Genomic DNA, 23910 nt, shown 5'->3' on the forward strand with positions numbered 1-23910 from the left:
TAGCAGGTCTTGCAGGAGCTGGAAGTGGGGGTGAGTTTCTCGCCAGCGGGACTTTTCACATGGGCCCAGCAGGATGCATCCGTGGAAATGGTGCCACCTAACGCAGGGCTGCGGCCAGCAGGGCCTGAAAGGCTACAGCGGGCTCTGTCTCTGCCCTCTCTTGAAAGAGTCTCTGCACGGTTTTCCTTGGTCTTTGTCTATTTGAGGGACGCTTCCCCCTTTGTTGGGCTTACCAAGCCTTCTGAGCTGCCTTGTTGAGTATGACAAAGCCCTGAGAAGGCATTTTTATTGCATAATTATGTTATCCTGGTGGCTGGATTAATGACCTGCAAATGTGGGTGACTCAATAGCTCTGAGGGTGTTCAGTATCCAAGACAGGTGGGAAGGAAATGTTCAGGCAGGCGTCAGAGGATCTGTTCTCTGCTACACACTGGGGCCCTGGTTTGCTGACAGTCTTCATACTCGATCCAAAATGGGATAATGAAGTCTCACGGATTCGGCTTCAGCTGAGAGCTGCCTCCAGCACAGTCTTGTGTGAGTAACAGTTTACGTTTGGTGCAAAGTGCGGGCGTCAGTTGATCTTATTTGTGGTGGTGCTTATGGTGGCTTTTCCGTAAGGAATTTAGACTTTATTAGCTTTGGCAAGGGAATCCTGAGTGATAAATTGGAAGAATGTTTCAGGAAATTCTGGAACCTGCAGTGAATCTGTATGAAATTGAGATTTGGATTCCCACGATTTCCTAATGCTACCCCGAAACCCAGTAGTTGACATAGTCGTAGAGCTTCAGTTGTGCTGCCCCAGTTCCCCAATTTAAAAGGAACACGTTGCTTTCATCTAGAATGTTCTAAGCTCTGAGTGCTGCTGGCAGAGTGACCAGCTCTCTGCGTCAGAGGGGAAGCCAGGGCTGCGTTTACGGCGTCGCGGCAGCTGGGAGCTGATCCCGGACCTCAGACACGTGTGATATTGACCATTTTCTGTAAACTCCAAGGGTGTAGTGGTCTCCTTGGTGCTTTACAGTCTTCGGAAGCTTTTGATGTGTCTGCACTTTATAGATTTTTCAGAAGTAGACGGCCTTTTCACACACCCTTGGGCTGAGTTTTGTCAGAGGCTGGTGTGTGGGAAGCACCACACCCATATTCTGACAGGGAAGACTCTGGTGCCCAACTGAGGTCAGAGTGGAAATTTGTTTTTCCTTCCCTCCAGTCTGGTCCAGCTGCTCCCTGCTTGGCCAGAAGAAAATCATGCTTATCCAAGTCGTAGGCAAACCCCTAAATCAAACATTTCTCTTTTTTCTTCAATATGCCCATTTAGTTTTTATGGGACGATAGATAGAGAAATGTCTTTTAGGGAAAAATTAATTTCTTTAATTACAGAGAACTTTTTCGATAAAAACTGCAATCAGGAGGCTATTTTGTAATAAGATCTAGTTAAATACCACAGTGGAAAGCTCCTTATATTTGATCTTAAACTTGGGCCTGGTGTGTGTGGCCGCACGCTCGTACTCATGACGCCACGCTCAGCTGTGAACTACAGGCATGCTACATACTTTGTGGTAGCTTTTTTGAAAGTCTTACTGCTTGGCCTCTCCGACTCAAATGTTGAGTTATGTTGATTCTGTTCAGAATGTTCATCCCTCCGTCTAGGGTCCAGTCGTCCATCTCAGAGGAGGAGACCTGAGGATGAGATAGAGGCCAGAGGGCTGTGGGGCTGAGGGCGGGTGTGGGGTGGGGGCCAGAGGGGCATGGGGCCAAGGGTGGGACAGGGGCCTGAGGGGTGCAGGGCTGAGGCCGGGGCAGTGGGAGAAGGGATGTTGGGCTGTAAGCCAAGCTGCATGGTGGCCTCTATGAATTGGGAGACTCCAGGCAGGAACACAACCTACTGACCCCTTGACTTCAGCCCTGGGACTCCTGACTTCCAGGGCTGAGAGGAGGTTTGCATTTGTGGTAATTTGTTGCAGCAGCAATAGGAAGTTAATGCATTGTATCTGTTCTTCACCTCCAAACCTTTGAAAAGTAACCCTGTTGTATCGGCCTTTTGTGTGCCCTAAATTCTAATGAGATGGTTTGTAGGAAATAATGGACACAAACGACGGCAGAACACAAAGTTGGACAGAAGCAGTGTCTTCTGTGGTTCTGTAGTTTGGGTCTGTGAAGTTAGATTTCGGTCAGAGAGTGTGTGGTCTTGTTCAGTGTATACCTGGAGTACTTGTTCAGAGCTCCTGGGGGAGTGGTCTTTAACACTGTTAGCATTAAAACTCCAAGCACATCAGGGCCAGAGTTCCTGAGTCAGTGTTAGGCGACCTTTGAATAAGAGTTGGCATGTAGAATCTGCCCACTTTACTAGTATGAAGCAGCAAAATCTTTTTTCTTTTCTTTTTTTTTTTTTTTGATGGTGTACACGGGAGACAAATGAGCTCCCTTTGCCCCACCCTGAGCAGAGACTGGGCAGGCGGTGGCAGCACTGTCCTCCATGGTGCATCCTTGGTGCATGGAGGAAAGTGTGTTCACCCTTAAAACACAGCCCATCCTCTCAAAGGCAGGGTGACAACCACATTTACATGTGGAATCTTAAAAAAGGGCCCGTCTCCCTGAGAGAAGAATGTGGATGTGTGTGTGTACCTCCTTTTTTTTTTTTTTTTTTTTTTTTTTTTGAGACAGTTTCCCTCTGTCACCCAGGCTGGAGTGCGGTGGTACGATCTCAGCTCACTGCAAGCTCTGCCTCCCGGGTTCATGCCATTCTCCAGCCTCAGCCTCCCGAGTAGCTGGGACTACAGGCACCCGCCACCACGCCTGGCTAATTGTATTTTTAGTAGAGACGGGGTTTCACCGTGTAAGCCAGGATGGTCTCGGTTTCCTGACCTCGTGATCTGCCCACCTCGGCCTCCCAAAGTGCTGGGATTATAGTTGTGAGCCACTGCACCGGGCCGTATGTGTGTACCTCTTTACAAGTCTTGCCTGACCTTTGCATATAAAAATTATTGAAAAACTTAAGGATGTAACTGACAAGTACTTTATAGGTTTCTCCAAGTAAAAATTTGGAAAAGTTAAGTGAACCCATAATGTGTTTTATTTCTATGAGTCCCACACTTGGATTTTTAAATGTGGGCAAAACATCTGTATGTTCTTCAGCCTGATTTCCATGGAATAGTGAATGAAACGTGCTGAAGTTGCCGTGTGGATTTTGTTATGTGGCGGTGACATGTGGGGGCTGGTCATTAAACAACTGGAGGGACCCCTGTCCTTTCTGTGCTCCTGTTGGACATTAGGCACGTGCTTGGGTGTTTTCTGTGTGTGAGGACAAGATGACAGAATTTCCAGATTCACACGGTGGTATCTTCTCCCTTTTCTGTTAAAACGTGTCTTCTGCTGCTTCTACATAGACAAAATGTTTCTTTCTCTTGCCTGTCTACATAAACGCTGTTTAACAAAAACTGTATTGTAGACATGTGAAGCTGAATTCCACATGATCAAGCAGACAGAGATGACTGAGTATACTGTTTTGTGGAAGGAAGGTTTAAAATGATTTTTAGCTTTTTCCCTGAAACAGGGAATAATTTTAACTTTTTCCCTGAGATAGGAAATAATGAAATGGGAAAATAATTAAATTTTCCCATGTAATTGTTAGATTATATTTAATTATTAGATTATTCATTTATTGCAAGGGAAAAAGGAACTCGATCACCCCATGTACCCAAATGAAAATTTAAAGGGTATGGGCGAATTCATCTGAACTCCTTTAATTTGTTTTTGTTTGTTTGTTTTTGACAGTCTCACTCTGTTTCTCAGGTTGGGTGCAGTAGTACAATGACAGCTCACTGCACCCTCAACTTTCTAGGCTCAAGTGATTCTCCTGCCTCAGCCTCCCCAACTGCTGGGATCTACAGGCGTTAACCACCACACACAGCTTATCACCTCTTGGAGACTAGCTTTGAGTTTGGGCATTCACTGGAACTATATTTTGGTTAATTCTCAAAGTTTGTCACTGTTTATCTTTAATTTGCTAAAAATCTACAGGTATTGTGAAATGCATTACATTTCCTTAGCATTTATGGATTCCCTGTTAGTGGGGCAGAGATGCAGAAGGGCAGAAGGCGTTCGGGCATCATCAGGGTTGCAGTTGAGTGCTTGCCCCGAACACACTGGGGCTCTGGGCTCTGTGGCCCTACGGGGGTCCTCTGTCCACTGAGGGGCCGGGTTACCTGGAAGGTCCCTCCAGCCTCTGCCATTTTGCCCTTTTCAGGTTAATATCTCATCGTTGTCCTGGACAGCACTGCCATTCGTTCACTGACCCACGAGTGAACAGCTGGTCCATGGCCAGTGCTTCTTCCTGCAGCTTGGAGGTGGTGATGTGATAACACTTCCTTGGAACGTGGTTCTTGGTGTGTATTAATGGTTCAGTTGTATGTTTCTTTTTAATCTGCACCTCTGAATTGGTCTTTTGATTGCAAAGAGATTGCTTACTGGATTTGTTTCTGAATATTTCGTGGATAACAGGAGAACCTTGTTTATCTGTGTGTTCATTTAATGTGTTTTTGCCAGGCATTTGAATGGGTGTGTTAGCCCTTAGCCCACTTTCTGTGTGTGGTGGAGTCATTGAAATCATTTATGTGAAGTCTCTCTTCTATTAAGGCCGGAGGACGTGGGGTGGTGTCTCCCTAAACTAGGGGGAAATGACTTGTTCTGCCCTCCTCCCTGGGAATGCTGGTGTTTCCAGGTCTCTGAACTTGGCTCCCACACTGGGAGAGTGGCTGTGGCTTCTGGAGCCCGTTTTGTGCGGGACTGACTCCTTCACTTGCTTTATTCCCCACCGTCTTTGTTGCTTTATAATGCAGGGATGAGGAAGTTGGGCCCGGGGGCCTTGTCTGTGCCTGAAGGGCCGATGCAGAAACTCCTCGCAGAAACTCCTCGTGGGAAGGATGTTCCTTGAGGGCAACTTTTGGAGTCTTTTCCTAATTTTAACTGAGAAGTAGCTATTCACATGGTTCTATTCTGCTAGGGTGTTTCAAAATAATTGGTGTAGAGTTACGAAGATGTCCGAGACACCCATGATCCACTCCGGGCCAGTGCCGGACATTGAGCTCAGATGCATTCAGACCACATTCAGATGCCAAAGATTCTTGCTTGGTTATTCTCAAACTTATGAGAATCTAAAACGCGAGCCACGGTATGGATTTTCTCTTGAGCCCCCATGACTTTGCCTTGTATTTTGGGCATGAATGACTTCATCAAGGGGAAAGAATTTGAGGAAGGAGCCTCTGAGGCTAGGAGAGGGTGGGAAGGGGCGGTGGGAAGAGAAGGGAAAAGGAGCTGTAGAGGGAAGAGCCAGGCTGGGGCTGCGGCATCTCCTCATGTTGCTCCCCCACCCCTGGCGCAAGGCTCCAGGGACTGACTGATTTTCCCACAGGAAATGTGTATGATTGCATGTCTGTTTTGTGGGCTGGCCATTTGGATTGAGGGAATGTCCGTGTTGTGATTCCTTATTGATTTGAAGGTTGAAAAGATTTGTGCTCAATACAAGGGTCTCTTGGTGCGATGAGAAATGTGACCGCAGCCGCCTTCAGGGTGGGGAGAGCCCTTGAGGCCCTCAGTGGTGGGCGGTGTCGGCCTTCGTTTCCCTGGGTGAGCTGCCCTCAGGGTAGGAAGGGAGGTCCTCGGTGGTGGCCGCTTTGGCCTTCGCCTCCGTGGGTGAGTATTGCTCCATCCCCGGCTCTCTGACTCCTTGCCTGGCATCTTCTTCGTTGGAGGCCATGATCCATCAACCTTGTCCACGCGTGTCCTGTAGACTAGTGCTGACTGTAGGTTCAGGAGTGGTCAGAGGAGGCCCTCGTGATGCGAAGCTAAACGTTTAATGATGGCGCTGCTGAGTGCATGAGCCACGTCAGCCCAAGTGGCTGGGTAGGAGGGAACCGCGGGGTGGAGGGAAGACTGGACAGATGGGTGCTTTCCTCGGCCCCTGGGAGCACGGCCAGGTCCATGCTCAGACCTCCTGGTTTCTCCCATATTTCCATAAATAGCAAGGGAAGGACTCGGGGCACCCAGGGACCTCAGGGGGTATAAGCTGTGTCCTCGCGTGGCCCCAGCTGTGGCCAGTGATGATATTCTCTTTAACCTCAGGCTTATTCTGTATAAAAACACAAAGGGACAGAAGTAGTTCAAGGGCCTCTAAAGATTTACGTAATTGTTAATAGACCTACTTTTATGCTTTCTTATGTATTAAGAGCAAATCATGAAACAAACTCATTTCTGTTTGAAGAAATCTTGACGATTCTCATTTTTGTGGCAAGCAACATTGATTTTTTGTTTAGTGAGCGTTAGTGCCCTCCTGCCCAGTGCTGCTGCCTGGCGTGTCCTCGCACACAACTCTGTCCATTGGTCTCCGTTCACCTTTCCGCCTAGAATTGTAGGAGGGGCGCTAGGATCTTAGGGCTAGAAAGAAACTCTGAAGACCACTTTTAGGGGCGGCTTCTGGTCAGGGCTCTCCAGAGAGACAGCCAGCCGGGTGTGCATGTGTCTCCAGCGGGAGGGCTGTTGCAGGGGTACGGAGTCCAAGAAGCCCCAGGACCCACAGCCTGCAAGCTAGAGTCCTGGGAGGGTGTGGCTTGAAGACTTGAGAAGCGGAGGGTGCAGATCCCACCCGGGTCTGAGGAGCTGAGACCCAGGAGCATGGGCTGCAGAAGACAAATGTCACTGGCCCATCAGCCAGATAGGTGGAGTGAACCCAGTTTTCCCCGCCTTGCTGTTTTACTCGGGCCCTGGGTGGATGGGGTGGTGTCCCCCACACCGGCGAGGATGGGTCTCCACTCAGTCCAGAGGCAAACATGCATCTCACACAGAAATAATGCAGAACCAGCCATCTGGGCACCCCGGGCACGCTCAGGTTGATGCACAAAACCAACGCTGCGCGTGGCCCTGACGTCTGCGTGTTCGCATCACTCCACGCACATTGCTCGGTCATCGCCTCGGTGAGTTTGTAAGCTCGTTGTGTGGTTCTGGGGCTCTTTGTCCGGGTGGTGGTGGTGGTGATGACAGGCTCCCCACTACCCCAGCTCAGGTATGGAAGGTGATGGCATCAACGGCTCCTTGTTTCTCAGACACTTGAGCGGGTGCTCTGTGCAGCCAGTTCCACCTGCAGCAGCATCTGTTCCCTATGCCGATTCCATTCGGAGTGTGTGGCTCCCTTCTGTTGAGGGTGCAGCCTTCTTTCAGAGAACTGTGTCCTGTTCGCCTATATCTCCTGTGGTGTATCTCATGGTTGAATAAGTAGCTATAGTATACCTCGGTGGCTGAATGATAGGTTCATTAGAAGGAAAACTTTATAATTTTTTTTTCTTTTTGGAATGGAGTTTCACACTCAATGCCCAGGCTGAAGTGCAATGACATGATCTTGGCTGATTGCAAACTCTCCCTCCCGAGTTGAAGTGATTCTCCCCCCTTAGCCTCCCAAGTAACTGGGGCTATAGGCGTCTGCCACCATGCCTGGCTAATTTTCGTATTTTCTTTAGAGACGGGGTTTCACCATGTTGGCCAGGTTGGTCTTAAACTCTTGACCTCAGGTGATGCGCCCACCTCGGCCACCCAAAGTGCTGAGATTACGGCCATGAGCCACCACACCCAAGAACTTAATATATATATATTTTTAAAATTATAATGGGCTTGTTAAATGCTTACGTTAACGTTTATTTTTAAAAATGTTATCTGTGACCTTTCAGCTTTTCATAGCACTTCTCGTGTGAATATTTAAAAAAGGCCCTTTACTCGTGGGGGAGAAGCGGTTATCCCTTTCAGCAGAGGGAGATGGAGGAACACGCCCTTGTGGGTCTGAGCACAGGCAGTCACCCCAGCCTTGGTGCTTGCTTAGGTCTGTTCTCCGTTCACCGTAGCACATCCACTCTCGTTGTCAGCTTAAAAATTAGCTTTTTCCTCTTTCTAATCAGAACAGTTAGTTTGTTAACCATCACGTTAAGGTATCGAGAATGATGGCTTTCAGGCCTCAGATACGACACAAGTAGTAAATGCAGCTGACCCTGAACAACATGGGTTTTGAGCTTCGAAGGATCACTTATGTTAATTATTTTCCAACCAAACCTTACTGAAAAAACCTGGCTTTGTGGAGGGCTGACGTTTCCTACATGCGGTTCCATAGGGTGGCGGCCGAGTCCTGTGGATACGTAGATTTGGGCAAACTCGGAGGGTGTTCTGGAATCCATGTCCCTGTGTATGCAGAGGGACAACTGCAGCTTTTTAAAAGTTTGTGTCCTGCCTTGTCCAAAAAGGGCTCCAAGGTGGATGCAAAATTATTTCATCCTTTTGGTTTTCTTGGTGGGATATTGATGTTTATTCTTCAGTGTCTAAAATCCTGAGTGAACAGAGTTAGTGCTTCAGGAACAAAGCCAGTCTGGAAACACGTATTGAGATACCCACCTTTTCTTCATGGTTTCACAAAAGGCCATGATCCTATTTTATTCGGTTGAACTGTAGGAAACTGCCAATATTTGCTGTTTTTGGTCTACAAAATGGCAAGTTCGTACGATTAAAAACAAAGGCTTCCTGGATGGGGAAAATAGGAATCGGTGAGAACCTGAAGTTGTCTGTCATGGCCTCTGAGTCACAGGTAAATAAACCTGCATGAGGGGAAGTTGGCTGTACAGTATTTTCCTTCTGTTTTGAGACTGTCAGAAAAAGGCCAGTTCCATTGCGTCGGGTCCCTTTTCCTCACCTTTGCTGCAGAGGGGACTTGCCATTATTCCTCTTGTTTCCAGTGCCCAGGAGGCTGATGCCACATAGAAGACCTGCAGGTCGATGGATGTGAAACAGGCAACGGACACGCTGTGCACCTTGGGATGCATCTGAGAAGTACGTGCTTGCAGCAGGTCTGAGGTGAGGGCGTGTTCCATCTCCTCTCCCTTCTCTGGCTTTGCAGGCCTTTGAAGTTGGTCCTGGAAAGTGAAATTACTTAATGCTGATTAGCTCCAGGTCAAAGCCGGGGGGCCGAAGAGACCCGCCCTTCACTCGGGGTGTGAAGCATTGGGCCCTCCCATTAGGAAGCAGCAGGGACTCGAGAAAGCCGCACATGCCCTCCAGTTCCCTTATGTTGAACTTTTTTGTACTCGGCCATGCCAAGTCATTTGGGAGGTAAATGGGGGGGTTCACATGGGGGTGTGCAGTATTCTTAGGTGTCAGGTGCGAGAGTTGAATTTGTAGAAGCTGTGCAGATAGGAAAGGGCCTCAGGGAGTGCTGTTTACACGGAGCCAATTTAACGCGAGGTCTGTGCTCTGCCTGGGTCCGTGTCTGACCGGTGTCTCCCAGTCTGCAACAGGACGTTGACGTGACTCGGCGCCATCGGCCCACTCTGTGTAGACGTCTGAGGATCTGTGCGTGGCTGCTCTGTGAGAATGAGTTGTGATAATGAACTGAGAAACAGTGAACAAACTCTGAATTGGTTAGCACTGGTTCCACGGCCACTTCTGCCGTGGTTGGGGTCATTCATAATAAAGTGTGCTGGACTCCTATGCAGAGCTCTGAATTTCAGAGGCCCTTTAACTCGGCAGCTAACCAGTCGCTTCCTTCAGAAGACATTTGAGTCCCCTTTACCTACCAGGGTGACCCTGGGAGTTTGAAGATGAGTGAGACAAGCCCTCCCTGTCTTGTGGATTTTACTGTCCAGAGGGGAGACAGATGTGGACGGTGAAGGGGGCCCTATCAGAGGTCAGCGCACGTCAGTTTGATTTCTTCAGCACTTGCTGTGTTCAGGCGGTGCCCTGGGCCATGTGCAGAGCATCTGGGGACACTGCCCATGGCATCCCAGGCACAGCTAGCATCTGCGCCATCTTCATACTTGGCCTGAGTTTTGGGGAAATACCGAGGACGGCTTCTGCCCTTGCTGGAGAGAGTTGGAAGTCAGGGCAGCCCTCCACAAGGAGATGATCGCCAGCTGATTCCTCAAGAAAGAGAGGTGGTCTCCACATGGGCAGAGCAGCGAAGCATGCACAGCATGGGTGTGGGGTCTGGGGCATATGCATCTGAGTGGGGTCTGTTGGGAGACAGCAGGGGGTGAGGTGTGAAGGCAGTTGGAATTGACAGGATAAATTATCACTAAGGCGATGCTGGCAAAACATAAAATTGGGACTCTCTGGGGTAAACGTGGACTTAGGGTGACCCTGGGCGTGGGTGTTTTCAGGCTCTGAAGGCAGAGATTTAGGAAATTGGGGCAGAGCTGAGCCCCAGATGAGGATGAAGACCACCCTTGGGATGTTGAATGAGACAGGGGTGGAAACCCAGTGAATGTCGTGGGGTCAGTCCAGGAGGAAGGCAGCAGAGGAGACCGGTGTCCTCAAAGGCCCCGTGGGGCCTGCCTCTCAAAGTACTGGGATTACAGGCATGAGGCACTGCTCCCTGTGGACACTTTTAAAATTTCTGAGCTACTCTCTCTCATACCCACTCCGGTATTTTTTTTTTTAGACTAGGTTTATGGCTATATTTTTTCCAAGGGAACCAAACAGTTACCTGTTTGAAGTACAAATAACACCGTGTTTAAAAACCGAAAATGCCAATTTGCATAGAAGTTTCCAAATACCCAGTTGGTTTGAGCCTTGCATTGCAGTGTCACTACCTGCTCTTAAATTTCTACATGATGTATAGATAGCGAGGCAGGGACGGCTTGTACATCTTCAGGTTTCGATTCTACTAACTTGGGCTATATTTTCATTTATTTTGGCACATCTGTGGATGTGGCAAGCAAGGCCAGGGTATTTATTTTGAAGCTTGTCCAATAACAGTTGGGAAGATTTTCACATTTTTAGAATTTTCATGGTAATAGTTATAATTTACAAAGAATTAAAAATTGTGTAGTCATTATTTTGCTTTTTTCTAGATATGCCCTGAAACAGGGTTGCTAACTATCATTCTACATCACAGGATTCAGAACAGTACCCTTTTGGAGATAATAACAGACCCATACCAACGTATGTAATAACATACCCATACCAACGTATGTAATAACATACCCATACCAACGTATGTAATAACATACCCATACCAACGTATGTAATAACGTACCCATAGCAAGGTGTTGTGGGGCGTTGCTCAGTCCTCCGAGGGAGGGAATCGGCTCTTACCCGATTCATATTCAACAGGACCAGGGAATGTGTTCTTGTTCCATGTCCTGGTTGCCAGGAAGTCCTTGCCCTGGACCCTGTAAGGCCCGGGGTCTTCCTGATAAACGCTGGTGGCCACTGGAGCACAGCCCGGCCCCCTCCAGTTTCTCCGCTTTGTAACTGCACTTGTGTTTAGCAGGTCTTCCAGGACTTAGACGCTGCTTGGTGTGAGCCAGGTTTTGTGTGGAAAGAGGACAGATCCGAGCCGGCAACCAACCAGCCCAGAACTATCTTTTATGCTTCCAGATTCTGTGGCCAAAAACTTACCCGTGGACATTGAGGGTGATGCACTTCTGCTCCAAGACGTCTGTGGACTCAGTTAGAGGGATGGAAAGGATATGGAGCCTCTTCACTCCTGGCCTGGGCTTGGACCTGCTGTGCAGCCTCTCAGTGGCACTAGGGTCCCCTTGTGTCACAGCGGTCTCGGGTTGGTGGCACTGCCCCAGGATGTCCCAGGCTTCATGATGTCCAGGCTCCTCTGGTATGGCGGCCTGAGGTAGGTGGCACTGCTCTGATGGACGTCCCAGGCTTCATGATGGTAGGGGCTCCTTGTGCCATGGAGGCCTCCGGATGGTGGCACTGCCCCAGGGTGTCCCAGGCTCCAAGGCCAGTGTTCTGTCCAGCGATGGGAAGTTGTACTGTAAGGTCTAGTATCGGAAGATGCCTGGGGTCCTATCCTTCAGAGTGGTCCTACACTCACCACAAATCAAGCCAGGGGAGGCCCTGCCAGAATTTGCAGCTGTGTTTCAGGTCGTTCCACAAGGCCTCTTTTATTTTGGCCTAGTCAGGTATATAATTCTTTATCTCTGATGTTTTTGAGACAGGCAAAAAAACCCTTTTTGTTGCCCAGACAGTGGTGTGAGCACAGCTTACTACAGCCTCAACCTCCCAGGCTCAAGCGATCCTCCTGCCTCAGTCTCCTGGGTAGCCAGGACCCACAGGCACATGTTCCACGTGTCCCCATGCCTGACTTATTTTTGTATTTTTTGTAGAGATGGAGTTTTGCAATGTTGCCCAGGCTGGACTCGAACTCCTGGACTTAAGCAGTCCAGCTGCCTCAGCCTCCCAAAGTACTGAGATCACAGGCATGAGCCACTGTGCCTGGCCAAGTGTGTTTCTAATTTCAAAATTAAGAGGACCCAGAGTCACTGAATGGCGTCTCTACTGGAACATGCTGCTTATAGTATATTAGGAAAAATCATCCAGAACTTGGAAAAGGGGCTGGACAGACACAGCCCTTTGAGGTTGTCTGATGAATCCCTGGGGTCTTTGACCATCTGGAGGGATGTACCGTGTCAGACTCACTGTTGTCGACAGGCTGAAGCCCAGGTTTCATGACGTTATATGTCGGCTTGTAGTACTTTCTCTGGCAGAGATGCGAGTGACTTCTGCTCACTGAGAGGCTCATCTCAGGGACTTCATGGCCTGAGGGACGGCAGCCTGTTTGAGCTAATCGAGCAATCCCACACTACCCTTATTTTCTGAAACGCCTATGAGTGACTTCTCACACGGTCTTTGAAGCGGCTTCATGCCCGCGCTCCTTGGTAATGATCGAATGCTTTTTTTGACCCCTCGTCCCCTTTCTTTGGGGTGTTCCAGTCTCAATTCTCATGTGTTCTGCTTCTACGGGAATTTCTGAAGCTGCTGAGTGTAGAAAGCACTGAGGAGGCTGTGCTCCCACCCCTGTGAGTCTTCCAGGCATCATCCTCTCCGAGGCTTGGCGAGGTGGCGTCCATGGCACACCGAGGAGGCTGTGCTCCTGTCCCCCATGAGCTTTCCAGGCGTCCTCATCTCCCCTCCGGGGGGACAGGAGGAACCTTTCAAACCCTTCTTAAACTTGTTTTCATGTCTTGGTTTTAACAGATTTCTTTGCATCGTCTCCCTTATCCAGAAGTGAGGGTGAACGCTGAGTTATTCACGGGAGTCAAGAAACCACACGCAGCCCAAAGAGACGTTTGTTTCCCTGGAATGATTTGTGTGTGTTCACCTTAAAATGCAACTTAGTAAAACAGGTGTGTTTTGAGGAATGACTTTAAATTACCCAGGTAAAAATGTGACAGTTAAATTTCATCGTCTGTGCGGGTGTCCACAACCCCCTTCTGTGATTGCGTGTGAGTTTGTGACTTGTGGTTATTTTTGAAGAAAGAAAATCTGTTGCTGAGGACTTCAGAGGGTGTGCTGGGATTGTGTAGGGTGGACATCGGGGGCTTCAGTGTGTGGCTTCCTTGAAGAGGTTCAAATTAAGGCTGAGAGTCCCTACTCCAAAATGCTCTGAAACCTGAAACATTCCGAGCTTCCCCATGACACTTGAAGGAAATACCCTTCAGAGCACTTTGGATTTCAGGCTGGGGATGCTCAACTGGAAAGTGAAATATTGCAAGACCCTTCTGGCCCCAGGAGCTTGGATAAGGACATGGAGGGGGCCTGTGCCGGGTGTCCCTGGAGTGTGAGGCAGCCTGGGCTCGCTGGACTGGTTTTTGTAGGAGCCACAGAAGGGAAAGAGGGTCAAAGTGGCCACGCCTGGGTCCTGAGAAGGCTGAACCAGAAGGAGGTGGGTGCCAAGGGCAGTAGTTGAGTCCCCAGCATCCGGGGCTCCTGTCCCTGGTGGAGTTGAGAGCCTCCTCTAGTTGTGGCCTCTCCCCTGTCAGCAGCCACTGAGGCCTGAAGGGAGAGGGGGCTGAGGAGAGGAGGGAAGGATAGACCTGCTTCTGGAGAGGGCCGGCGTCGGCCTGTGCTAGCCTCATGTGCTACTCCGGCATCCAGGGTGCACGGCCGTGCCTCGTGGTGTAGTGGTTCCTGGGATACACAGCACTCTTGTCTGCAGTAATGTCTTTGTCTCCAACCCTTGGAGGCAAGTTACCTTTTTCCCCAGTGAAAAAAGGTAGAAAATCTTATAGAAATGCATTTGCTCTAATGTCTGTTTTCCAATAAGAAATGGTCGCTTAGGCTAAATCTTTGGGAGGTCAAGACAGGAGGATCACTTGAGGTGAAGGGGTTGAAGATCAGCCTGGACAACATAGCAAGACCCCATCTGTATAACAGAAAAATTAGCTGAGTGCGGTGGTGCGTGCCTGTGGTCTCTGCTACTCTGGAGACTGAGGTGGGAAGATCACTTAAGGCTACAGTGAGCTGCGATTGCTCCGCTGTACTCCAATCTTGGCGACAGAGCCAAGACCCTGTCTCAGAAAGAAAAGTTAAAAAAAAAATCCAGAAATGTCATTTTCTTTTTAAATCATCCCAAAAGAAAAATCTTTTTTTCTAAGAATGTGAAGGGTAACTGGTATGATTCTTTCCTTGCATTGTTTCTCCTTTTCAAATATTTACAGTAGTCCGTCCACATCATCTCTCATCTCTCATCTCATTACAGAGCAGCAGGTTTCTTTGAGGTTAGTGGTGTTTCTCTGTGTTGCACCTTGCAGAACAGCCAGCATGAAAGCTCTTACCACGATCATGCGTATTGTTTGTAGTCCCAATTAAAATCCTCTCCAGAGACGCCTGTGCTACTTATTATAGCAGAACTTTGGTTGCGCTGACATGTGCATTCAGCTAACGGTTTTAAGTTCATATCTGAGATGATGCTGTATAATTCATGAAGCATATGGGATCAGTAATGATTGATAATTCTGGCTGATGTCATTTAGAGGATATTTTTCACTTCAAATTAAAACTTCCTTCGCGATAGTCATTTTGGGATTCATTTAACTATGTGCTTTATTTCATAGCTCAAATTTTCATTAGTCATTTCATAACACAGGATTTTGAAAGCAGACTTGGCAAAATCTTTCTAACAAAATGTTTGCTTCTGACGTCCCAAGGAACAGCACTCAGAATTGCTGGTAACTGTGGTACATTTTAAGGCTGATGATAGAAGTCACTTGAACGGGAAGGGCTGCTTTGTGAGGCAGATGGGGTTTGAACCCCGACCCTCCTGATACACCAGGCCTGACCCTGGCCTTCTCCCCTCTCCACTGGGAGATGAGAAGGGTGCCAGCATCCACCTCACAGGCCGTCCTGAGAACCTGGGACTAAGGGCTTGTGTTCCTCTTGCAGGTGGTGCAGATGTGGGAGCTTGACGATATACACACTGCAGGCTGCCAGTGTCGGGGTAATCCAGTTTTAGTCATAAAGGTGGGATTTGCTTTGCTCCCCTGCAGACCAGGTGCAGTGCTGCTGTTGTAGCAAGTGTGTGGATCCTCTTGGGTGGTCCTCAGGTGGACAAGGAGTCACCGATTCGGATTCCCAGTGTTAGATATGAGGGGACCAAGGACCTCATGTGTTCAGAGGAGAGGAGTAAAAAGCTTCCCTTGTAATTCCAGGACTGTCTATCCCAGGAATGCCAAACCACTGGCTTTCACCTGATGCTGCCATAGGTGACACTGTATGGAAATGAGGACTCATATTTCGCATACCTGAGCCAGTACCCATCTCCCTCCAGGGCCGTGGCCGAGCCCTCCTGATTTTGCTGGGTTTCCAGCCTGGGGATCTGTAAGCCCAGTAACGTCTCTGGTCTCGGCCCCAGCTCCCCGTGGGGACAGGAGATGGCTTCAGGAGGCTGGTGATGAATGCCTGAATGAAGTTGACTTGTGACTGCAGTTCTAAGAGCCTCCCCGGGTGTTAGATGTCAGTAAATGACACCTGTGTGTGGATCTCATGTGATGAGAGAAACAGTGGGGGAAACCAAAGCTTGTGGAGTCTGCAGGTTCTGGACTTGGGGTTGTGTGCAGCTGTGTACTTGGTGAGGGGTGTGATGTCTGGAATGAGTGTGCAGGTGTGTCACGTTTGTGCGTGTGTGGTGAGTGTATTTAGCAGGTGTGGGTGGAGTGAGCATGTTCATGTGTGTCGTATGTATTTGAGGGTGTGTGTGGAGTGTGTGCACGCATCATATTTGGTGAGTGTATTTGAGGGTGTGTATGGAGTGCATACATGCGTTTGCACGTATAGTATTGGGTGAAGGGGTGGCATGTGTGGAGTAAGCATGCACACGTGTGTGCTGTGTGTGGGGTTTCTACGTGGTCCTCCCCTGAGCCTGCTCCTGGGCCCTGCTGTCCTGGCAGCTTTACAGTTTGGTGTGTCTTTGATTCCAGAAGATTCTGCAACCAAATTCTGAAGCTGTGATCACAAACTTGCAGCCCTGGAGGACGCTGGTTCATGGAGCCGGCACGAGAGTCTCTGTGCTGGCCTCACCCTGGGCTCTGTCCACAGAAGAGCATGTCTGATGATTGAGCTGTGTGGGTCTATGGCTCCCCAGCCTCAAGTCAGCCCTCAGTTCTGTCCCGCCTCTGTTTTTCTTGCTGAGGGGCTCCGGGAAGTGGTGCCTGGGATGCCGTTTTCACCCTAGGGTTGCTTCGCCAGCTGCCCAGGTGCTGGCTGCCTGAGCCCTGCTGCCATCCTGGGTGGACGGGGCTGTCACGGGGCCATGCCTGAGCACCTGTGGGAAGGCAAGGTTAGGAAGTGCCAGAGGTGAGTGGCTTCATCCCACACTTGATTTTTTGGAAAGTTCTGGATCTCATATTTTTCCCTAAGGGAAGTTAGAAACTGAGTTTCTCTTTAGGGGAACGTCTTTGCAGCGTCTGTTGTTTGAATGTTCTCCAGGTGTGGAATACTCGGGGCCGTGTGTGTTTGGGAACATCCGTGTCCTGAGCGAATTCAGTAGCGAATGGAGAGAGGCCTCCTGTCAGCTTGGCCTCTGTTTCCAGCTTGTTGAGAGTTGATGGCTGCTGGTATCCCAGGGAGAGTAAAACACTGGGCCGTGTGGGATGGGAACGTTCCCTCTGACAAGGTCAGTGGGAAAGCATCTAAACAAACGTCGCTGTTCTCCGGGCTCCTCGGGGTCGAACTTGTTTTGTGGTGTTGAGGGAAAGCTACCCTTGTTCCTGTTCCTCACCATTTGAAAGGTGTCCAGGGCTGGTTCTTCTGGAGAGGTGATGTGCGTGAGTGGGGGCCAGGTCGCAGGCTCCGAGGTTATTTGGGACCTGTCAACTGATTTCCTGAACACACAGGTGCTTGGTAAAGATGTTCCTGATTAGCTAAAACATGTCAACAGGACGTGATAGCTGGTGGTTGTTTAAAGCCTATCACAATTTTCCTGTTACTTTTTAAATGCCTGTTGAATAAGGGAGGATTCACGTATTTTTGTTTTCCCGTCTGCGTACTTGATACTTTGTTTTTTGTTTTTTATGTGGATGTGCAGTTAACAGGATTTAGAAGCAGTCTCAGCCCTGGGGAGACTTCAGGGCCACCTCAGTCAGTGCTGAAGGGAGGCAGGGATTTGGGGGCTACCTCCTCCATAGGACAGACACCAAGGGCTAGAGGTCAGCAATCTCAGTGAGGTCACAAAGACGGGCACACCCAGCACCCTGGCCTATATGCCTCTCCTTCACATTTGTCTCTGCTCAAACTGTTCTCCTGGGTCATCACGGGTGATCTCTAGGCGCTTGCTTGCTTCTTGCAGAAGTGGTGTCTGGCTGTGGTCAGTGTGGGCCCTCAGGACTTCCATGTTTTTGGCTCACATCAATATTGGAGAGTGGTGTTTGTTTTGGAGTGGTAGATCCGGTGGATTTTGGCTTTACCAATTCATTTCATACCTGCCCTCGTAGATATAATACCTGTTCGTAAGCCGCATGTTTTCCTAGGTGCTGGGGCCCTATCATAATCCGCGTGTTCTCCTAGGCACTGGGACCCTCTTTTAAGCCGCATGTTCTCCTAGGCGCTGGGACCCTATTGTAAACTGTATGTGAGGGATCTCGGAGGTGCTCCTTATGAGGATCCAATACCTGACCTGAGGTGGAACAGTTGCAATTCAAAACCAGCCCCCAGAAAAATTGTCTTCCATGAAACCCATCCCTGGTGCCAAAAAGGCTGGGGGACAGCTGGTCTAACGCGGGCTAAGATGTCAGTAGATTTTTGGACTCGGGCCTCAGTTGAAGAGGATTAGATTTTGAAAGGTGGGGATTGAAGACTTCTACAGGGCAGGTTTTCATCTCCAGTGGGGCCTGGGCAGAACTGGGTAGAACTGACCCAGAACATGACTATAGTCAGGCTGGCTCACTGCCTGCATCCTGTGTGTGCAGCCTTGCTGTTTATTCAATTGTCTCGTGGTGTGGATTCCATCCACAGCCTCAGAGTAGTGGAACCCATTACTTCAAGGCTGATCTTATTTAACTTTATCAAAAAGACATGAAAATCATTTAGTATAAATCTTCCAGATAGCTGTATCCTTTCTTTTCCCAGAGGCTTTTAAGTATTGCAACTTAAAAATCTTCAAAAATAACTTTAAAGGAAAACCTCTAAGTACATTTTTGATGAGCACCCTTGACAGCTTTAATATGTGGAGTAAATTCCCTTGACTTTCGTATTCCTAGAAACTCGTTCATGTTTGCAGAAGACTTTGCATTTTGTCAACAGTGGCCACTGTTCGGTGACCATCATACCTGCCGTGTCTCATTTAGAAAGTTGGATGTGGATGTATTAACTTTTCAGACACAAAAACACATGGGCTGTTCGTTTCTGGTTTTGATTTTTTTTGTTTTTTTTTTCCCCTCAGCTGAATTCAAGAAAGGGAAACAAGCAGACAGAGTAAGTACCAGAAAGCGTCTAAGTTGTTGGGTGGGGGATCCTACTATGGTGTTGGATTGTGTTCTGCCAGACATCACTCCTCAAAAAGTTGACCCTGAAAGGGCTGGCATTGCCCTCACCCTGCGACATTCGTCTATCTCACCAGAAAATGAAGAATCTGCCAGAGTACTGTGAGTCAAATTCAGTCAGAACTCGATTAAATAAGAGGCTTTGTCTCAAAGGCCAAAACATGAGGACACATTTTTAATTTTATTTATTTTTATTTTTACTTTTATTTATTTTTATTTTTATTTTTATTTATTTATTTATTTTTTTTGAGACAGAGTCTTGCTCTGTCGCCCAGGCTGGAGTGCAGTGGCGTGATCTTGGCTCACTGCAAACTCTGCCTCCCAGCTTCACTCCTCTCTTCTGCCTCAGCCTCCCGAGTAACTGGGACTACAGGTGCCCGCTACCACGCCTGGCTAATTTTTTGTATTTTTGGTAGAGACGGGGATTTCACCGTCTTAGCCGGGATGGTCTCGATCGCCTGACCTTGTGATCCGCCTGCCTCCTCCTCCCAACGTGCTGGGATTACAAGCGGGAGCTGCCGCACCCGGCCGAAAACATGTTTCTTTACTGCCTCAGTCCTCAGTTGGGTAGTATGTTCTTTGTCTTCAAAGGCGTGCTCTGCGAGATGGGAATCTTCCGGTTGCTTACTTAGGGAATCCTGCCAGCTGTCATTGACTGGAGAGCGCAGTTTCCTGGCTGCCCTGGTCTTTGAGGGGAGGGAGACTGAAGGATCATTTTCCTACCTGGACCAACGTGTTTATTAAACCTGGCTTGTGGATCCTTTGGATCTTTTTATGAAGGAAAAGCCACATCTGTGACTTTCAGATGAGTGGAAGTCATGTTAACATAAATAAATAAATAAATAAATAAATAAATAAATAAATAAATAAATAAATGTATATATTTTGGCTACTATGGAGAAGTTTTGTCCTTGTGACCTGTGAATACAGTCACGGGAGAGCAGAATGTTCACGGTGTGGGTGCTTACAGTGTACATGTAGAGTCACATTCTCCACTAGTATTACGTTAAAAAGTGACAAATAAGAGAAAAATATTTTGCTCATTACAACCTCGGTAAGAAGCTGGCAGTACTCTTGTTTTTGGAAGGGTGTGAAGGGAATATTGAGAAAGTATCATCAACGTTAGACTCACCCACTCTGCAAATCCTGGGCCGGCTCGCGTGAAGACCCCGTGATGGAAAGATGCACCCTTCTGCCCGGAAGGAGGTGAATCTTTGTAGCACTCAGGACGCATGGTTCATCTCTATATAAAGGCAGAGTGTGAAACGCCATGGAGGCTGGGAGAAGAGATGTAGTTAGCAAGTATGAGTGAGAAGTTTGGGGCTTGTTAGCACCTGGCATGTGTGCAGCAAGCTTTGCTATCTGCACACGTGTAATCCTTAGAACCCTGGCGTGTGGAGCCATGAGGCTGTCGAGGGCCCCAGCTCCCGGCAGGCTGAGGAGTTCCCTGTTACCACCAGGAGAACCGTGATTGAAGGCTGTCACTCAATCCCAAGTCCCGGAAGGGGCTCCTTTCAGAGAGGAAAACACCCCTAGAGCCTCGGACAGAATTCAGTGATTTTTCTTATGATGTTGCTTAGATTTCGCAAACACGAAACCAAGAACATATTTCAGAATGCTTATGGTTCTTTTGTAACCATGGAAACAAAGTAATTTGCAGTCCATGGACAGTTTGCAGAAGCTGAACTGCCTACAGCATGAGCGCAGCGCTCTCCCTGCCGCCCTGGGCCTTGCTCCGGTTTGCTGGGGAGGCTTTGCAGGGCCTCTTGGCTGGGATACGTCTCCCGTGTCCCATGTTGCTACCCCTGGTCACAGCCATACTACTGGGCACCTGTGCCGTGAGGACACTGAGTGGACACGGAGCCGCGGGGCAGCAGTTGGTCATGAGGTGGTATCCACATGGTTGGAAATAGGTTTCTGTTCATTTCTGTTCATTAAGAATGATCGTTGCAATAAAAACATAGAGTGAAAGAAAACCCTCTACTGACCTGAGAATGCGTCGGCTGAGTTGGATGGGGAAGTGCAGTGAGGAAGGTGAGGACTGAAAGGAAACGAAGGAGGGAGAGGAAAGGAGAGAAGGGAAGTGAAAGTGGGAGGGAGGATGGGAGTGAAGAGGGAGATGGAGGAGGAGGAAGAAGAGAGAGGGCGGTGGGCAGGAGCCTGGGAAATGAGTCCCAGAGTCGGTTCCTGACCGTCGTGGGTGCGTCAGAACTGGTCTTCCAGGAGAGGTGGCCTGGGAGGGCTGACCCTTAGGAAGTTAGGGCTGGGGGGAGCTGATTTTTTGGCCCTCAGCGGGGCTGTTTGCTGACCTGAGATGCAGTCGATGGTTATCCCGAAGAGGTCGTTTGCACAGCCACCGTTTGCTGCCAGGTTGGAGAGAGAAGTGCTCCCCATGGGTTCTTTCTATTTTGTGGAGTTTTCCCAGTTTAGCTGAGCAGCCTGTCAGTGGAACTGTCAGTGATTACTAACATGTCTGCATTCTACAGAGCAGTCGGCCAGCTTCCGATCCTGTAGTTGTTGGGGGCACCACTCCCATCGTGTCAGTGCTGGCCTAGCATGGAAGCCACAGCCCGAGGCACTGGGAAACCTGCATGGCTCTTGCTGCCGGGGTTCTGATGGGAGTCGTGCGCTGGAAGAATGATGTCCTTTAGGCAGAGCCTGGCGAGGAGGGGTGCTGCTGTTGCAGCAGTACATGGAATTTCAAACGACGAACGAAACAAGCTTTTAATTATGACCAGAGTTCTATGCCCTGCTTTTCTTCAAATGGAAATGTTGTGCTGAAATGAATTTGCTGTTAATCAGTTGCCTCATGCAAGACGGAATGCTGGGAGCAAAGTAGAATGTGGACTTCTCTACGAAGCTTCCTCCTCTCAGACTATAATCAGCTGGATGGTGCTACACAGGAATATGTGAGAATTCGTCTGAGAAAGGCGATGGGTGCAGACCTGTGTGACCGGCAGGTGTTGGGGGAGGTTTGAGAGAAGCTTTTGGCTGAAGTGGTGTCAGGTGCAGGTGCTGAAGCGTGATGTCTGGCTGGATGGAAGAGCACACGCCTCTGGGCTGGGGGAAACATAAAGGAGGAGGTGGGCAGACATAAGTCGTGTCTTAGGAATGGTAGCAATTCAGGCAGATTCAGGATCAGGCTCCCACGGGGGAGGAGTGGACATCAGGACCCAGGGAGCGTGGGGCGGGGGTCATGCCCAGGCCTCTGCGGAGCTTGCTGCTGTGTCAGCAGAGCCCTGTGCTTGCCCTCCTTAAAGCTTTCCCGATCCATAAAACGGGCACAACAAAATCCACCTTGTGACATTGAAGCTTAAATGAGATGATCTACATGGTGTCTTCCTTCCCTTCCTGACACATCCTAGACTCACAGCTATGGTAGCAGCGACAGACTGGATGGAATGCTGGAGCCGCTTTGCGCCCGGTGAAGCCACATGGACTTGTGCAGTGCTGGCGACTGTCTCTGAAAACCTTTAATCATGGCAGTGGCAGCCTCGAGTGGCTCTTGGCATACTTCAGTCTGTGGAGTGCAAGGTTGACTGGATCTCCGTGGCCATTGATACTATTCAGGGGTGAGCTGATGGGGCCCTAAAACATGGGGGAAGGCCGAGAGGACTTGGCGGCCAGAAGCATTGTAGATTTCTGGCTTCGAGAACTTGCTGACTTATGGACATAGGAAGGTAAACCCAGAGGGCTCCAAAATTGTAAGTCCAGAAGAAAGGTGGGAGGGTACAATTGCTGAGTAGGTCATGGTTGCCCTGTCCCTTTCTTTCTGGCCATCGTTTCTGCTCCCTCCCCCTGCCTTTGTGGGCTGGAGGGCCTGAGCCTGCACAGTGGTCTATTTCATGGTGACGATGGCTGATTATTACCCTGCACTAAGAAGTCTCTCCACTTTATTTTGCAGCAGTAGGTAAATACATTTAAGGAGTGATGGTTTAGTGGTATTTGTTTTGTTTTTGCTTTTTGTTTTTTAAAGTATCATTTAACTGAATGTTATTGCCAATTTCACTGATCACTTTGAGATGCCAAAACATGCTTTGATTTGTTATTTTTTGTTTCAGCTAGTTTATTGTGTCACAGGAATGCCAATTATTCTGTTGTCACACATCATTAAGTATCTCAAATTGTGTTACTATAATACTTAGCTGAATTACCTCCCTTATTTTGACTTTTAAAAAACTAAAATCTGTGTGAAACACAGGATGGTGCATGTCCATTGAGGGTTGTTGAGAAGTGTGACTTTTCCTGGCATGCTTGAGAATCAGTGACATTATTTTATAGAAACACTTTGTAACTGACACCAAAACTAGAAGTTCCTGTAAAGGGCAGAGTAGGCAACGTGTTATGTTTTGTGTGTCACAGAAGTCTCTGCATATATTTCTTTTGTTAAAACTTCAAAGTGTAAAAACCACTTCTGGTTCCCTGGCCAAGGCTCAGTCGGGGATCATGGTTTCCAGACCCTTGACAGCAGCTGAGGTGAAAGCTGGTCTCCCATGCGGTGAGCAGGAGCCCACCTCATTGCTTCAGCCAGGAAGATGCTGCCCTCATGCTGGAATTTACTTCAAACAAACTTGAAAGCTCTGGCACCGCTGCTCATTTCCATACTGTTGCAGGCTATCTAAAATACGGAGCATGCCTTGGCGTTTTGATTTTGTTACTCCTCTTGAACGGCTCTGAGATGGCTCACCACAAGTTAGACACTTGCAGAAATGATCAAGCAGAGCTGCAGTCATCTTGCAGATCAAGTGAAGTTTTTTCTGAAAGCTTGTTACAGGCTTAAATTTCTGATCCCTTTCCATCCACTGATCTTGTATGATTGGTTTCTTTTTGCACCCATTTGGGCTATGAAGCGTCTCCCCACTGTGGTAGAACTTTAGCTCTGATTTCATGCATAAGCCGGTATCCTCACTCCTCTTCTGCGAGGAGAAAGCGCTGCAGGTCCTGCGTGGTTTCCGTCCCCTCCCTGCACGCGGATGGATTGGGAGGTATTTGTGGTGTGTGAACTTGCTACCCCTAGAGGCTCCTTGTTCACTCCCCTGGATCATACTCCTCCCTACTCCTCCCTACTCCCATAGACTGTACTCCTCCCTCGTGGTTCATTCCCTGGACCTCA

General features: G+C 48.8%; 1 protein-coding gene and 1 long non-coding RNA gene across 3 annotated transcripts in view; both read left to right on the forward strand.

Moving 5' to 3' along the window:
• The window catches only part of LOC114676083 (uncharacterized), a 38147-nt gene extending 19323 nt beyond the window's left edge, over positions 1-18824 (forward strand). The window contains exons 4-7 of one of the 2 annotated variants that reach the window (XR_013402625.1): positions 8760-8877; positions 11401-11650; positions 13018-13166; positions 18698-18824. This is a non-coding gene — a long non-coding RNA (uncharacterized LOC114676083). The remainder of the gene's footprint in view (positions 1-8759; positions 8878-11400; positions 11651-13017; positions 13167-18697) is intronic. The other variant, XR_013402626.1, reaches the window with a different exon arrangement.
• Positions 18825-22076: 3252 nt separating this feature from the next.
• Positions 22077-23910, forward strand: part of SULT1C3 (sulfotransferase family 1C member 3) — a 101991-nt gene continuing 100157 nt past the window's right edge. The window contains exon 1 of the mRNA XM_028832277.2: positions 22077-22369. The gene's annotated coding sequence lies outside the window, so the exon portion shown is untranslated. The remainder of the gene's footprint in view (positions 22370-23910) is intronic.

Source organism: Macaca mulatta, chromosome 13 (genome assembly GCF_049350105.2).
Source record: "Macaca mulatta isolate MMU2019108-1 chromosome 13, T2T-MMU8v2.0, whole genome shotgun sequence".
NCBI classification, from domain to species: domain Eukaryota; kingdom Metazoa; phylum Chordata; class Mammalia; order Primates; family Cercopithecidae; genus Macaca; species Macaca mulatta.